Below are 16,287 nucleotides of genomic sequence, written 5' to 3'. Positions count from 1 at the left end.
TCTCCACGATACTCGATCCTGCCTTGATTGTAGGGACTCAGTCCTTGACTCTGAAGTGCTCTGATGTCTCAGACAACCCCTTTTCCATCTGAGGAAAGACAGATTAATTGTAAGAAGCCAATTTCTGCAGTTTGTTGGATCTCAGGTTAGCATTGCATTATTGCATTGATTCTAATATAGGAACTGGCTGCAGCACACCAAATTGAGTCTCATGACCTGGAAGTCCTTCCTCTTATGTTAAAAGTCAGAGGCTTCAGTTGAAAGAAAAATCAGCTGAAGTGCAGCCAACACTGCCTTCTTGCTTGTCTATTGCATTCTCTCTAGTCTTAGCTGCATTTCCCTATACAAAAGATTTTTCAGGGATAGCCCAAGTAGTGATAGTTTTTGTTTTCCTCCAGGTCTTTTATGTTATAAAGAAATAAAAAAAATATATAAATTTAGCTAAAGACCCACCTTTTATTCTTTCTCTGTCCTTCGGTTAACCAACGAGGACCTGAAACTAGTGCATTTCATTCCCATGTATTCTTTTTAAATTTTTTTATTGAAATGAAACTCTCATAATGTAGAATGAACCACCTTAAAATGTGCAGTTCAGCAGCATTTAGAACGTTAACAATCTTGTGCAGCCACCAACTATATCAAGTTCCAAAACATTTTCATCACTTCAGCAGAGAACCCCATACTACTAAGCAGCTATTCCCCATTTCTCACTCCCCTGAGCCCTTGAAAACTATCAATCTGCTTTCTGTCTCTATGGATTTATCTATTCTGAACATTTAATATAAAATGACTCATGAAACATGTGACTATGTTAGTCTATTCTTGCATTGCTATAAAGAGATCCTGAGGCTGCGTGATTTGTACAGAAAAGAGGTTGAGACCAGGCACAGTGGCTCATGCCTCTAATTCCATCCCTTTGGAAGGCCAAGGCAAGAGGATCACTTGAGTCCAAGAGTTCGAGAACAGTCTGAGCAGCATAGTGAGAACCTGTCTCTACAAATATGGTGGCACACACCTGTGATTACAGATACTTGAGAGGCTGAGGTAGGAGGATTGCTTTAGCCCAAGAGTTGAAGGCTGCAGTAAGCCATGATCAGGAAAGGCCCTGTCTCAAAAAAAGAAAGAAGGAAAAGAGGTTTAATTGGCTCACTGTTCTGCAAGCTGTACAAGAAGCATGGTGCTGGCATCTGCTTCTGGTGAGAGCCTCAGGAAGCACAGGAGGAAATGGGCCACATGGATCGAGTGGGAGAGAGAAGGGAAGAGGTGCCACATACTTTTAAACAACCAGATCTCTCAAGAACTCAGACACTATTGCGAGGACAACATTAAGCCATTCATGAAGGATCCATCTCCATGACCAAAACACCTCCTACCAGGCCCCATCTCCAACACTGGGGATTACCATGGGAGCAGAGAGACAGTTCGCCAGGATGAGCCTGCATGGACAAGCGCCCAAAAGGCTTCCCGTAAGAGGCTACATCTTACCCATCAGCACTTAAACAAAAGTCTGTTGAAAATCTCTCCACTTCTCTCGTTATCCTTTGCAGCCACAGTGACCAGCCATGATCATCTTTGCCCACTCAGCTGCATCAGCCTCCCAACTTGCTCCCAGCTCCCCTCCCCAGCCCTCTCTAATACCTTCTCCATCATCGTTTTATGCACAACAAAGATCATGGTCTCCTCTAACCCTCTCATGGAACCCCATTGCTGTTAAGATAAAAGCCAACCTCTTCAGGCCCTGAAATGACTTGACCCCTACTATTTTCCTGACCTCCTTTCTTACAGGCCGTTTTGTCTTATAAGCTCCAACCCATTGTCCTTTCAGTTACTAGAATTCCCGAAGTCCTCTCCTGCCTCAGCGCCCTCTCACATACTGTTCTCCCTCCCTGTGAGGCTTTTATCCCATCTTCGCCTGGCTAAGTCATCCTCAGGTATCCCCAGGTATCTGATCCTTAGAGTGACTTTCGCTGATCTCCCAAACCACAGTAGGCACTCTTTTTAATCTCTTTCACCAACCCCTCTTCTTTTCCTTTGTAGTGCTTATCTCTCTTTAGTTATATAGGTATTTACTAAAAAGAGATAGTAAAATACAGTAATTAAGTGTCCTAAGACCACACAGCCTCAGGCAAGTTATTTACCTCTTCTGCCTCAGTTTTTCCATCTGAAGAATGCAAAGAATAATAACAGTAACCTTCTCCTGTGGTTGTAGAAAGACTGAGTTGGTGTATGCAGAGCCCTCAGCGCAGAGTCTGCCCAGAGCCCCTGGCTGAGATTATGTAGAGAATTTGGGGCATTTATGCAAAATGACCACTGAGATGCCACCCAACTCAAAAATGGTACAAATGCCAATACCATTGTGGAACAAGCTTTGACATTCTCTTCACAGCAGAGGTTAGCTTCACTAACCTTTAAAGTTACTTCCAAATCTGAGATTCTGTGGCTCTGTCTGTGTTCCAGGGACAAAAGGTGCCTGGCTGTGGGGGAACTTACATTCCCCAGGATTTTGTTTTTATACAGGGACAGGGCAGTGTAAATTCACACAACCTTTTGGAAAGCAGTTTGGCAGCATGTACCAAAAAAGACATAAAACATACAGACCTTTTGATCCAATAATTCCATTTCTGGGAATCTATCCTAAGGAAATAATCCTAAATAGGGATAAAGGCTTATGCACAAAACTTTCAATGTAATCTCATTTATACTAGGAAAAAATAGAAACAGCTTAATTGTCCCGTAATAGGAGAGAGGGGGGCTAAATGAATTATTGTACAACTACTTGATGGATATTGTTTGGCTGTTAATGGCTCCAAAACATAACAGGGGAAAAACACTTATGATATAATATTACATTAAAGAAAAAGCACACAGCAACAGTGTATAGGTGCTATTACAAATCTTTGAACAGAAGACCTATGCATACACAGAGAGAACAAAAATAACAGAAAGAAAGAAACTAAAGTGGTAACAGTGGTATAGTTCTGAGAAATAGAACTATATAAATAATTATTTACTCTTGTTTTCCTACCTTTTCCTCCTGATATTTCGTGAGCGTATATTTAAAATAAAATACAAATAGTTCCATAGGACAAGTATAGAAAATACATGAGGTTAAAAAAATAGCATATGTATTTTGATCAAAAACTGTATATACTATGAATAGGAAAAAATACTAGAAGGAAATCACATACATATATACCCACACACACAAACATACACACACACGGCCAAACAAAAACCAAACAAACCAAATCTGTGCCTAATCTTCTAGAATCCTACTATATTAGAATCCTTGCCAGTGGTGGGGTGATTTTCTTACCTATCTTTGCCCAAGTGTGCTTCATTTTTGCTGCCTCCCATCCTTTCTCCAGATAGCAGTCCAAGAAATCTATCTATTAATAGGAGTCATATATGATTCTCATAACTGGCAAACTCTTCACTGGCTTCTTAATGCCCTGAAGATAAAGTCTCAGTCCCTCAAGAAAGTTTTAGCCTCAATATCCACAGCCTCTGCAACGGGCTCCACCCCCCATCCTTCTTCCTCCTCACTCTTCTCCAGCCTCCCCAGCTTTCTCACTCTCCAAGGTGCCTTGTTCTCTCTCAATGCCAGGCTTTCACTGAAACCATTAGCTCTCCATGAAAAAACTACTTATTCCATCCTGGCACTTATTTTCTCAGACACCTTACAGTCATCCTTCAGTTTTCAAGAAATTGCTTAGAAGTTCGGTCCCTAAGGAGAGTGTTTCTGATCACATAGATGAGATTATCCTGAAAACACAGATCTAAAGTGCCTCCAAAGACATGCATTTCCTAGTCCCAACAAGAACGTAAACTCTAAACACTATCGAAAGAAAAAGGAATGCCTCTAACTTAAATCTGCTCCTCCCTGCACCAACAGAAATCAACATTTTTTTAGTTTGAGTAGCACAAATATGTCAGTCAACAAGATGCATTACTTCATCAAACTTTATAACAACCTTACTTCATTTGGACATTTTTTAAAATTTCAATTTATAGAAGAGAACACTAAGGTTTCAGAGGGGTAATCCTCAGAGTCTTTTGCCCAAGGCAATTTGCCCAAGGTCACATGGCTGGACAATGATGACTTTGTCCTTCAAAGTCAGCAGTCTTACTCCACAAAGAAATGTCAGTGGGAAGGGGGAAGACATGAAGATTTCTGCTAGTTTAGGGTAACATTCCATTGCTTTGTCTTTTTTTTTTTTTTTTTTTTTTTTTTTACCAAACCTCAGTGCTCAGCTTTCCTTCCCAGCACACTATGAGTCATTGTTGGATTTCCCAGCTCTCTCTCCAATGTGATGGAGTCTGCTGAGGACATTGTTTTGGCTGGAAGTGAATGTGTATGCAAGAGGCACCACCTGCCGCTAAATCTTTGCCTTTGTTGCGTCTAATATAGCTCTTGACCCTGAACTTGGCTCATGTCTTCAGGCACCCTCCCCACAAAATGCCTCACATGTTTTTAGCAATAAACAAAGCAGAGAACATGGGACCCCATTATCCAGATAAACGTTTAGAAACACCAAAATGTTCAAATAGACCGAGATACCTGAAAAAAAAAAGAGAGAGTTGAAGAGCTTTTTCTACTAAATAATAAATGTAAGGTATTAGCACAATATTGTTATGATCACCACTATTTTTATGCCTGCATAATGTCACAAAGACACTCTCAAAATTCTGTGGCTGGAGTGGTTTGCATCATTGAGTGGAGGCATTGCTTCCAGGTCTCTGGCCTTCGGATGGTTTTCAGGTGCAAACAAGAGGAGCATAGAGAACTCAGGATAGTCAATGGCACTTATCAAAGAACAGTAGCCAAAGTTCAATGGTAAGAGCAGCGGCAGCTATGTCAGCACTATTTACCCACTTCATATTTATGGAGCACCCATGAAGTGCTAGGCAACAGGGACTCATTTTCTGGGGATTATTTCAATTAATCTTTACAACAATCCAAGGAGCCAAGTACTATCACTCTCCTCATCTTAAACCAAGAGCTTGGTTTGAAGGTCAGACAAATCTGGGTTTGAATGCCAAATCTATCACTCAGTAGCTGTGTGACTTTGGGCCAGTGCTCTCATTTAGAAACTTCAGTTTCCACATCTGTAATAAGGAGATAATAATACCTACTTTGCTAAGTGGTAAGGACTCAGTGTAGGTAGCACATAGTAGATGGTTAATAAATATATAGATATAGATATTTAAAATTTGTGGTACAACCATACAATGGAATACTACTCAGCAATGAAAGAAACATGCAACACGAATGACTCTCAAAAACATTATGTTAAGTGAAAGAAGAGAGCCTCAAAAACCCACATATTGTAAGATTCTATTTATATGACACTCTGGAAAAGACAAAATCACAGGACAGATATATGATCAGAGGTTGCAGGCAGCTGGGGTGGAGGAGATTGACTACAAAGGGACATAAGGGAACATTTTGGAGGGAATGGAAATGCTCTGTATCTCTTTTTTAGTGGTGGTTACACAATTGCATACATTGGCCAAAAATCACGAAACTATTAATACCAAAAGGGTAAATTTTACATTTTAATAATTATACTCTAATAAACCTGCTTTAAAAAAAAAAAAAAGGATATTGCTCAGATATGACAGCAAGAGCTTCTTAATCCAGATTCCTTGGGATTGGGCAGATTTTTTATCTCCAGTTCATTGACTTGAACATGCCTAGTTGTTCCTTTCATATTTGCCTATCCGATAATTCATCCTACCTTCCCCAGGGCAGAATAAATCAAGAGGTGAGGGAGGAAAAGAGTGTACTTGGAAAATCCTTCCTCCTGAAGACCAAAGGATCAGGGAAAATGCATTCTCATCTAATATCTACCCTTACCTAATATTATTTCATCTAATATTATTTCCTGTCCAGTCAATGCTAAATTTCCAAATAGCTCAGTGGGTACATGGAAATTCATTATCTACTTGATCTCTGTTTTTTAATATGTTTAAAACTTTCGATAATTTTTTTTTTTTTTTTTTTTAGAAAGGGTCTTGCTTTGTCACCTAGGCTGGAGTGCAGTGGTGGAAACATGGCTCACTGCTGCTTCAACATCCTGGGCTCAAGCCATGCTCTCACCTCAGCCTTCTGAGTAGATGTGCCTATACATGCACTCCAGCAATGGCTGGCTTTTTTTTTTTTTTTTTTTTTTTTTTTTTGTAGAGATGGGGTTTTGCCATATTGCCCAGGCTGGTCTCAAGCGATCTTCCCACCATAGCCCCCCAAACTGCTGGGATTACAGTCATGAGCCACCACGTCTGGCCAACTTTCTATAAGTTTTTAAGTTTTTTATGTTTTAAAATATAAGAAGTGATATTTTGGGCAAGGTAAAGTATTATGATCCGGGATAATGTTATATTGTTAATTCACATTTATCCACAAGCATGGATATTTATGTAGATTAAAACACTGGATTGTCATCTACATGTGAAGTAGGAAACAGGTATCAGTGAAGGCTGTAGAGCAAAGACTCTTTTGGCCACCCTGCAGGGACCTGAGTTCCAGTTCTGGTTTAGCATAAATACGTTATTTGGGCAAGTCACTTCTTACTGAATCTGGCTTTTTATCTGTGAAACAGGAAACTCAAGCAGATAACCTCTGAGATCCCTTCTTCTCTAACAGTGTGAAATTCCCAATGCAATGTAAGAACTGTGAGTTGAGATCCTGTCTTCTGCTTTCAAAGCTGTATGTTCAGGGCCCAGCACAGTGCCTGGCACACACAGGAGTCAATGACATTTGTTCATTCCATGAGTCAGTGAATTGCCTTTTTTAAATATGCAAACTCCTTTTCTCATAAGAACCTACCTCTTTCCCTGCAATGAAAGCAGATTCAGTTTACAAACCAGACTGAGTCATTTCAGCTGGTTGAAGTCAGCTTGAAAAGCCAGGAAAGTGGCAGCAGGCACCACCTCTACCTGGTCAACAGCCTGGTTCATGAAATCCCACTCACAGCCCTTCTGAGGAACCTACTGACCCCAGGATAAGGACCAGAACCTCCCGTGGCCAACAGAGCCCTGCCTGGCCCAGGCACATCATCTCTGCAGGCTCATGCCTGCCTTTGCTCTTTCCCACTGGCCTCCACTCAGCATCATCCTCTTCCACCTCAGGACCTTTGCATATGACATTCTCTCAGCCTGGATGTGTTTTCCTGCCCTTTTTCCAGGTTCATGCCTACTGTTTTTCCCCCTTTTAGGTCAGATGTCATTCCTTTAGGCACGTTCTCTCTTATTTAGGCAAGTTCTTTAGGCAAGATTCATCTAGGTTGTCCAGCTAAACACTCCACAGTATCCTTTATTTTTTCATTCAGAGCATTCTCCAAAACTTATTGAATTTATCAAATGGTATTAACTGTCCTTAATATGATATGAATAAGAAATAACCTCATTTTTCTTCCATCATTTGTTCTAGCCAAATTCTGTTGGATCTTTCTTCTCTGCCCTTTTATGACATCTCAGGCAAATTTCTTGGCTTTCTGGTAACTTCCAGTTACATGAACAATTTTATTAGTCAATTGTGACTCATTTTCAGATATTAAAAAGACAAATCTCAATCAAATTTTCTACTTTATATCCAATACAATACTTGTCCTTCTCCATGGCTGTAGTTCAGGATATGCTATACCCTTTCACTCTTCCCCCATCTCCTGCCACTTCCTTTCACTTTCAGCTCCTCTTGAGTCAGGTCAGAGAGTAGAAGAATCAGGAAAAAAGTGACTGAATTCTTTTTACTTAATAAGTGCTACTTGTATGATCCTCTCCTGGCTCCAATGTCTGCTGTGCTCTCCAGGTAACCAAATGCTGGCTCTTGCAGGGTGAAGGTGTTCCTTGGTTGATAGCTTGCAGTGCTCCCCCGCCAGCCTCAGATTCTGTACTCAGTGATACAGCCAGTGACTTCTTAGTGGCCTCCCCTGACTAGGAGGACTCCTTGGCTCAGGAAGTCCCATCAAGATGGCCCAACTCAGCTGCCTTCCTCAGTACCATCTCCCTCTTGGGGAGTGCATATATTCTTGCCTCTCTAACAGCTGCCCCTGCACTGCTCTCCCTTCTCCACAACTCTACCTTGATGCCTCTCTTCAACCACTAATCCTTTCTGAATTTCTAGTTTTCTCTTATGTGGATTGAAAATGGCTGATGGTCACTGTCAGATCCAGCTGGATTTTAACAAGTTCTAAGTCAATGTATAAGCATTGGTTGCCTATCATTCCCTGCTTTGTGTTCTCAGCTGAAATTCCAAGTGGATGGGAATTCCCAATTCATATCCTGTTAAGCATAGTTCTGTGATTATTTCATAAATATCTCTCTTCCCCACTAGATTTTGTCTCTACAAGGGCTCTTTGTTTGCTCTCTACTGAATACCCAGACCAAGCATTCAGCATCCGATATATAGTAGCAGGTAAATAAATATGTGATGAAGTAATAAATGAAAGAACAGGATGAGATACAAAGAAGACCAGGTTTGTATCACTACAACTCCCTGGTTTGTAAGGACAAGCAGATAAGGCATCATATGAGCAAGAGTAGATAAGGCAAAGATTCCTAGAGCCTGGCTGCCCATTGGAATCACCCATAGAGCTTTTAAAAAATATTAATGCCTAACTTAATCTACTGATATGCTCATTCAGTAGATCTAGTTAAGAGCCAGTGAGCTAAAGTGCATGGGAGATTCAAATTATGTGCTAGAAGGGTTCAGGAGAAGACAGGGTTGTACCTGCTTGAGAATATCAGGGAGACTTTCTGTAGAAAGTGATGCATACAGAAGATAAATGTGAACAGATGGAGAAAGAGGCATAGGGGAGACATGCTTGGTAATGGCTTACAGCTACTGGAGATGATATAAGCAAGGCACTGAGGTTAGAAAGAGAAGATTCAATTCCTAACAGAACCCACTAGGAGAGGAGGAGGAAGAAACAGGGGGTATGCAACTGCAAGTTGTTTGGATGCAAAAACATGGTCTTTTAAAGTTAGCAACAACCTAGGGAGGAAATATGGTAAGTGGTTAGGCGTGTCAATTGTGGATCAGACTGTCTAAATTACTCATCTGTAGAAAGAGGATAATACAATTACTCACCTCAAGAGGTTACGATGAGGATTAAAGAAAGTGATGCTTGTCATGTCTTAGCACATTGTACATGCTCATTACACATCAGCTAGAACCTTCTTTGTAAAATACTTCTACCACCTAGAAAAATGGTGTGAGTGTGTGTGTATGTATGTGTGTAGTGGTGTGCAGAGTGGCTTACACTTGCCAGCAAGCGCCAATTCTACAATTCTACATTCTATAACTTTCTAACTCTGCATTCAGTGAAGGTCAGATTGTTAGCTTGAAATTGACCATGTTGGGGGTATTCACTCCAAGAAAACTAACAAAACTACAAATCTGAACCTTCTTTTTGAGAGCTAGGTTAGTGGCAAACTGTTAGGTGCTCTGGGAACATTGATGGGATTGGAATGGAATGGACTGCATTCAGTTGAAAAGTAAATAAAGGATATAGGGGTAAAAAAGAGCACAAGTTGAGAAAGGAAGATTATCTGCCGAGGAAAGACAAAATAAGACCCCATCTTTGGGGTGAGTGGCAGGTAAAAATGGAATCTGACTTTTACTCTGAGCCAATACTTCCTTCAGCATATTTTTCTACCCATCACTTCACCACTGCTTCTAAGTGTGAAAATAACTGAGTGAAATAGACACTGACAAGCTTTATCAACAGCTGAGGTTCTGAACACTCTCAGAGACATTTTCAAAGGTTCATTCTCTCTGGGAAGAAGAATGAGTTCAGAAAGACATAGATTACAATAAATTATCTAAGATGAAAATAATAAAGAAGAAAAAGGAAAAATCCAATTTTTATTGAAGAACAGAAAAAATACTGTAATACTTTAACGATACAAAAAACCTTATTTTGTGTGGTAAGCAACATTAAAGAGAAATAGAGAAGTTGTGAATGACACAGAAAAGAAAATATGAATATCCACAAATGTAGCTTCAAGTCTCTGGACTGACACTAGCTTTCTAACCATAGACAAGTTGTGGGACTTCTCTGGACCTTGGTTCCCCATCTAACCTACCACAAGACGGTTCTGGGGAGGATGATATGGGCTTAGCATTGCCCTCTAGGATATAAAATGTTTTGCAAATGTCAGGGGTTTTTTTTAATCACTGTGCCATAAAGCAGCCAAAACTTTATCAATAATGAACTGTTGACAATAATAAATATTGATGAATTTTTTTTCTTCATTGAGCCTCTACTGTAGACTAGTCTCTGTCCTAGAGTTTGCATTTTAGTGGGGAAACAATCAAGTCAATAGACAGCCATAACACAGTGCAATTGTGTGGCTTTGCAGGGACTTGAGTAGTGCCAGGAGGAGAAGGAGGTTAATCAACACTTTAAGGCAGAAAAATAGGAAAGCATCTATTCTTTTATTGGTCTACAAATTCATCCACTTCTGAGCTCCCTTGCAGAGACTGGGCTACTCCAAAGAAGACATAATGGAAAAAGCCCACTTAAGAAGTTATCGCTTATAAACAAATAAATGAACATATTAAAAGGCTGTATCACCTGAAATTAAGCTTGTAAATGGGTGACATCAGACACCATCATTTGGTTCGAGAATATTAAGAACTATGAGAAACCCTGGAAATAATCAAGGACAACCATCTTATTTTGAAAATGAGAAAACAGACCCAGAGACTTTATCTGATTAAAATCTGAATCTAATTTAGCAACTAGCTTCTATGCTCAAGACATTGTTTTGACCATCCTGTGATGGCATTAAGATTTTGGAAAGCCAATAAATTCAAAGGACCATTTCCTCCAGTATGGAGAGTGGATCCCAAAGGCAAAATTAAGCTGGTCAGAACGGGGAGCCCAGCAATCTCGTTGGTCAAGTGTGTGGTCAATGTCCACTTCACTAACTCTGGAAACATTCCTCTCAATTAGAGTTCTCATTGCTTGAGAAGAATGAGAGGAAAAGAAAGATAAAAACAAGATTTTTTTCAGTCATCTAATTTCCATAAATGACATCATAAATTATATATTGCTGTTGCCAAGGAAATATAAGAAATACATAGCAGAAGGAAACAAAGAAATTGATTGCACCATAGACGACTAGTCATATGCTTTGGAGAGTCATTCTGCCTTTTGAGATGTTATGATCAGTTCTTTACAGGCACAAAGACATATTAGTTTTCTAAAAATACCCAATCATTTATCCATTCAGCAAAGAACAAAGAAAACAAAATCAGTGCAATTCTCATAACCCTCTTTCTTTTCACAGCACATAGAATGAGGGGCTATTTTCCTGCCATATTTACCAAGAATAGGGACAGTGTTCATTATTCCACAAGACACCATCCTAAGTCCAGAATCTAAAGGCTCTACCTCCAAAACTCTCAAATATAAAATGGCTTTTTTCTCTAAGTTAACAACTAATTTCCAGTCAGTGAGTAATTTTTTTCCTGAAACATTCACTCAGTGGAAAACAAATGAAGAGGGAAAAAATTAAGTAAACAAATCTGAAAAAGAGGCCACAACACACAGAGATGGAGAAGCTCTAAACTTACCACTGAAGGAAAGCAGGCACTTAAAGTTTATCCCAAACAAAACTGTAATTTTAACTGGTCCCCGAGTTGAGCCTCACTCGATGAATGACTTCCAGGGCCTTTGGCTCTTTGGGACTAAACGAGAAAATTATTTTTAGCACAACTATTTGGAAATCTTTGAGAACTTGGATCTGTTATTCTGTCTGGTACCAAAGCAAGTTTTTCACCGAGCTCTCATGAAAGATCCTCAGTCTCTTGTGGATTTAGAATCCTGCAGCAGCCCACCATCTAAGAGCAAGGTATGGTGTTTACTCTTTTATTCAGAATTTTGGCAAATGTAGATGCAATGGCCTGTTCTTGTGACGGGAGCTTTTTAGCTTATTAAACAGATGGTTCTGTAGGAAGAATCCATAAACTGAAGACCTAGCTTCAAGTCTCTGGACTGACACTAGCTTTCTAACCATAGACAAGTTGCAGGACTTCTCTGGACCTTGGTTCCCCATCTAACCTACCACAAGATGGTTTTGGGGAGGATGATATGGGCTTAGCATTGCTCTCTAGAATATAAAATGTTTTGCAAATGTCAGAGTTTTTTTTTAATCACTGTGCCATAAAGCAGCCAAAACTTTATCAATAATGAACTGTTGACAATAATAAATATTGATGAATTTTTTTCTTCATTGAGCCTCTACTGCAGACTAGTCTCTGTCCTAGAGTTTGCATTTTAGTGGGGAAACAAGCAAGTCAATAGACAGCCATAACACAGTGCAATTGTGTGGCCTTGCAGGGACTTGAGTAGTGCCAGGAGGAGAAGGAGGTTAATTCATGGCAAACAGGAAAAGCAGTTCTGCAGAGGACAATTGGAGCCCACAAAGGCAAGGAACTGGTGAACAACAACATAAAAGGAACTGAGGCATGAGCAGCTCAGGTCTCCATCCTGTCCCAATCACAGTGCCACTCCCAGTGCAACAAGAGAAGCACAAAGCCTGCTGTTGTGAAATCTCCACCTCTGCAGGCCAAGAAAATGTCCCGTTTTGGCTTTTCCTGGTTACCTATTCTCTTCTTAATGATTTCCAGGCAAAGCACATTTTCAACTTGAATTAATTATTATCAAGTCCAGCCCTTTGTCATGAAGTAATATGTTATAGTTTCCCTCACATGATGTAGGGACAAACTCTTTTGAAGACAAAAGAACTCAGTACAAATTCTGGCTGCACCATTTCATGCCTGTGTGGACTTGAGCCCACAGAGTATCAATGTTCTTACTTGTAAAGTGAAAATAATAGCACTTACTTTATAACAAGTGGTGTGAGGATAAAGTAAAGGATGGCCTTAAAACATCTGGCACAGAAATAAGAATACTGGTCTCTCCCTGCATTCCAATTCATTTTTTATTCAGTTTTTTAAATTATGGTAAAATATACATACCATAAAATTTACCATTTCAACCATTCTTATGTGTACAGTTCTGCAGCATTAAATACATTCATTCTGTTATGCAATATCATCACCATCTCTCCAGGACTTCTTCATCTTCCCAAACAAACTCTCTATACCCATGAAACCATAAATTCCCATTCCCCTCTTCCCTTCTTCCTCCAACAGCGAGTATTCTACTTTCTGTCTTGATGAATGTGACTACTCTAGGAACTTTGTGTAAGAGGAATCACACAATATTTGTCCTTTTGTGACTGGCTTATTTAACACAATATAATGTCTTCAGGGTTCCTCCATGTTGTAGCATGTGTCAGTATCTCCTTTCTTTTTAAGGCTGAAGAAGATTCCATTGTATGTGTAGACCAGGTTTTGTTAATCCATTCACCTTTCCATGGACACTTGGGTTGCTTCCACCTTTTGGCTATTGTGAATAATGCTGCAGATATGGCTATGCAAATATCTGTTTGCGTCCTTGCTGCTATGAACATGCATGTGCAAATATTTGTTTGAGTCCCTGATTTTACTTCTTTTGGTTATATGCCCCAAAGTGGAATTGCTATATCATATGGTAATTCTCTTTAATTTTTTTGAGGAATCACTATATTGTTTTCCACAGGCGCTGCACTATTTTACATTCCCACCACCAACATATTTTATTTTTCCAAGAAAAAAATATACTTGGAGTCTACTTACACTGGGGAAAAAATAATATGCTATTTACAAAGGGATCTCAATCTATGAACATGTTTTCCAGGATTTCAATCTTTGTACTGAGTTAATCAGTATTTCTCCATGTATTTCCCATGGCTAGTTTAGCGAGAACAAATGGCTCCATGACTAAATAAATTCACAAAATACTATATACAACATTTCTGCCTCAAATATAAGCACATTAACATAGAGACTCTCGAATCTAAAGTAATCCCTACAGAAAAATAGGACTGAGAATTATTTATAATTAGCATCCAGGACAGACATGTTCAAGATTAATAGTATTTCCAGGCTGGGCGTGGCAGCTCACTCTTGAAACCCCAGCACTTTGGGAGGGCGAGGTGGGCAGATCGCTTGAGTTTAGGAGTTCAAGACCAACCTGGGTAACTTGGCAAAACCTCATCTCTCCAAAAAATACAAAAGTTAGCCAGGTGTGGTGGCACACACCTGTAGTCCCAGCTACTCATGAATTCAATTCAATGTTTTAAAGCATATTGTATGTGGAGTGACAGCTAAGGGGTACAGGTTTCTTTTTGGAGTTTTAAAATAGTCTTTAATTGGATTGTGATGTACATTGAGTTGTACACTTTGGTTAATTTTATGGTGTGCGAATTATATCTTTATAAAGCTGTTAAAAATTATTGTAATGTTTATGAAATTGTGACCCACGTGATTTATTCCCAGTCAAAATAACCAAGTTCATTGCAAGGCAGTGGGGGAGTGGGTAAAGAGTGGATTATTCCATAAAAGGAGTTGAAAATATAAAGTTGTATCCCTACCTCACACTTTTTATCAGAAAAATTCTGATGGAACAAATTTTTAAATGTGAAAAAATGAAACAAAAAAATTGAAAGAAAAGCACAAGGATTCTTTTCAGGACCTTAAAGTGATGAAGGCCTTCTAAACCCAATAAATTGAACCTCAAAAAATATTTTCAGGTTAAAAATATTTTAAAATACATGAGGAAAGACAAAGGACAAACTGGGGGAAATTATTTGCTGCTCATGTCATAAGCCATTTGTAGATTAAGATAGATGATAGATAGATAGATAGATAGATAGATAGATAGATAGATAGATAGATAGATAGATTCATTGTACCATTACTTATAATAGCAAAAGAAAGAAAATAGTCCAAATACCCATCAGTAGGAAACTGGTTAAATATTACAAACACATCTATATGATGGATTTTTTTAGCCATTAAATAAAAAAGGACAAGACAGCTCTACACATATAGGTGTCAATACAGAAGCTATACATACTCATATGGAAACTAAGTGAAAAGGCAACGTACAGAACATTGTATATGGGATGCCAACACAGGGAAGGAGGACACGCAAGAAACTGGCAAAGGTGATCAGCTCTAGGGAGGGAACCTGGGTATCCAGAAGACTCGAAGGGAGGCAAAGAAATTGACTTATTGTTGCATACTCTTTTTTCTTTTGAATTTTATGAAAGGTACATGTATTTCCTTACAAAAAATTAATTTTAAAATATTTTTAAACACCCTAGACTTTGTCAAATTAAAACAACTCAAGTTTTGTATTTGTATTTCTCAAACACTGCAAAAAGGACACAGACTCCAGGGAGATTTCTTCAAACCCCATTTCCCTCTTTCTTGTGTAATATTCTCATATTTCATAATTTCTCACTAGTTTTTTTCCCCCACAAAGCTCAAACCTCCCCACAAAATTCTCCTCTTTCTCCAGCCATGTTTTTTGGGTTAAGCCCTGCTGTAGGTGGTTGGACACATCAATGACTTCAACAAAGATCCCTGCCCTCATGTAGCTTACATTCTATCGGGGAAAATGTAGATATAAAATAAAGATAGGAATTAGCTACTGAGTTAGAAGTGAAAAGTACAATGGAGAATAGAAAAAATGTAGAGCAGATAAAAGGAAGGTCATGGGCAGAAGAAGGCAGATTGCAGTGTTAAGCATGGTGATAAAAGTTGAACTTAATGACAAGATGCCATTTGAGCAACGATGTGAAGAGGGAGATGAAGAAGTAGCTATATGGACATCTTGGTGAAGAGGGATTTAGACAATGCTAAGAGACATGTGAGACCCTAAGGCAGGGCATACCTAGTGTCATCAAGGAATCCAGTGTGACTGGAGCTGACAACGTGAGGAGAATAGAAGATGAAGTCAGGGAAATAAGGAGGGCCTTGTAGACCATCGCACCATGTAACATGAAGCTTTGGGCCCTTAAGTGCAATGAAGAAACAAACAGCGTGATCCCACTGTGATTTTTCCATTATAATGCACACCCCATGGTCTTCTTGCATCAACTGAGTCCCAGTACTTGACTGACCAGTCACCATCGTGCCACTAGCATGCATCAGGCACCACAACACATTGTTCCTCAATTCTTTTTGTTTTTTGAGACAGGGTCTGGCTCTGTTGCTCAGGCTGGAGTGCAGCAACACAATCTCAGCTCACTGCAACTTCCACTTCCAGGGTTCAAGTGATTCTCCTGCCTCAGCCTCTCGAGTAGCTGGAATTGCAGATGCACACCACCATGCAGGGCTACTTTTTGTATTTTTAGTAGAGATGGGTTTCGCCATATTGGCCA

General features: G+C 39.4%; 1 protein-coding gene and 1 long non-coding RNA gene across 3 annotated transcripts in view; one reads left to right on the top strand and one right to left on the bottom strand.

Moving 5' to 3' along the window:
• Window positions 1-11,670, bottom strand: part of LOC115831837 — a 401,812-nt gene extending 390,142 nt beyond the window's left edge. The window contains exon 1 of the long non-coding RNA XR_004027330.1: window positions 11,585-11,670. This is a non-coding gene — a long non-coding RNA (uncharacterized LOC115831837). The remainder of the gene's footprint in view (window positions 1-11,584) is intronic.
• The window catches only part of C1QTNF7 (C1q and TNF related 7), a 105,631-nt gene that overhangs the window by 78,496 nt on the left and 10,848 nt on the right, over window positions 1-16,287 (top strand). Inside the window, exon 1 of one of the 2 annotated variants that reach the window (XM_003258497.3) lies at window positions 11,800-11,862. The exons of the other annotated variant lie outside the window; for it this stretch is intronic. The gene's annotated coding sequence lies outside the window, so the exon portion shown is untranslated. Of the gene's footprint in view, window positions 1-11,799; window positions 11,863-16,287 lie in introns of those variants that run through there. 2 annotated transcript variants of the gene reach the window in all.

The sequence above is a fragment of the Nomascus leucogenys genome, chromosome 20 (assembly GCF_006542625.1).
Source record: "Nomascus leucogenys isolate Asia chromosome 20, Asia_NLE_v1, whole genome shotgun sequence".
In the NCBI taxonomy this organism is placed as follows: Eukaryota; Metazoa; Chordata; class Mammalia; order Primates; family Hylobatidae; genus Nomascus; species Nomascus leucogenys.
This window is presented reverse-complemented; position numbering and strand designations above follow the sequence as displayed.